General features: G+C 40.9%; 1 protein-coding gene across 4 annotated transcripts in view; it reads left to right on the forward strand.

Annotated features, from left to right (window-relative positions):
• LOC106872124 (FYVE and coiled-coil domain-containing protein 1) overlaps window positions 1-1,200 on the forward strand; it is a 68,319-nt gene that overhangs the window by 10,339 nt on the left and 56,780 nt on the right. The gene's annotated exons all lie outside the window — the stretch shown is intronic.

Consider the following 1,200-nt stretch of genomic DNA (forward strand, 5'->3'; position numbering starts at 1 on the left):
ATGAAGGCAAACAACCTGAAACTTTAAAGTTACTGTCAATCTTTTCCTTTAAAAATTAACACACACACACACACACACACACATGCATACACATACACATTCTAAAAAAACACATTTGTCTGTGTATCCCTCTATCTCCTCTGTACTACTTATACTTCACCCCCCCCCCACTGTTCCTTGTGAGTAGGCTCCAATACATCTCCAACACCATCTATAATTTTCTCTCTCTCTCTTCTACCTTTACTGTCTCTTTCTTTCTAGCTCATTCCCACCTTCCTTGTCCAACTGGGGTAGCCAAGTATCTCCCCTATAGTAAGACAACTATCTCTGCCCTGTTATACTATGACCTCTTGTCTGGCACACAGCCACTTCCCTTGGTTCTACTCCCTCTCTCAGCCAAATAGTCTTTGTCTTACAAGCTGCTTGGTAACCCTACTGGTGCTGGTGCCATGTACAAATCATCTGTACTGGTGCCACATAGAAAGCACCCAATGCATTCTGTAAAGTCGTTGGCATTAGAAAGGGCATCCAGACATAGAAATCATGCCAAAACAGACTTTTGGAGCTTGAAGCAGCTCTCCAGCACCTATCAAACTGCTTAACTCATGCCAACAAGGAAAGCAAATGTTAAATGACGATGTTGATGATGATGATGTATATGTATTTATGTTGTGTATGTGTGTGTCGGTGTAACGACAACAGTTATAATGTATGTGGCATTGAGTAACCAATTTGATGGTGTTCTTTGCTCAAAAAGCTTCAGATAATTCCAGCCAAATGTGTTGAGTGAAGTACTCTCTTTCATTTGTTTGCTCACACACACATAGCGGCCCTTGCCCTCTGGATCTGGCGCTTCTTCCTCTTCTTTGCTGGCAGGTTTTATTAACTCCAATAAATCTTTATCTATCAGTGTTTCAGGGTGGGCATCGATGAGGTCATTAACCTCATCTTGTGTGATGTCAAAACCTTTATTCTGTGTCTTATAGCAGAAACAGGTGTAAGCTAATGAAGTTCATAAGATAATCATTTATTCCTTTGTTATCTCTTGTTTATATATATATATATATCATCATCATCATCATCATCATCATCGTTTAACGTCCGCTTTCCATGCTAGCATGGGTTGGACGATTTGACTGAGGACTGGTGAAACCAGATGGCTACACCAGGCTCCAATCTGATCTGGCAGAGTTTCTACAG

Source organism: Octopus bimaculoides, chromosome 4 (assembly GCF_001194135.2).
Source record: "Octopus bimaculoides isolate UCB-OBI-ISO-001 chromosome 4, ASM119413v2, whole genome shotgun sequence".
NCBI lineage: Eukaryota > Metazoa > Mollusca > Cephalopoda > Octopoda > Octopodidae > Octopus > Octopus bimaculoides.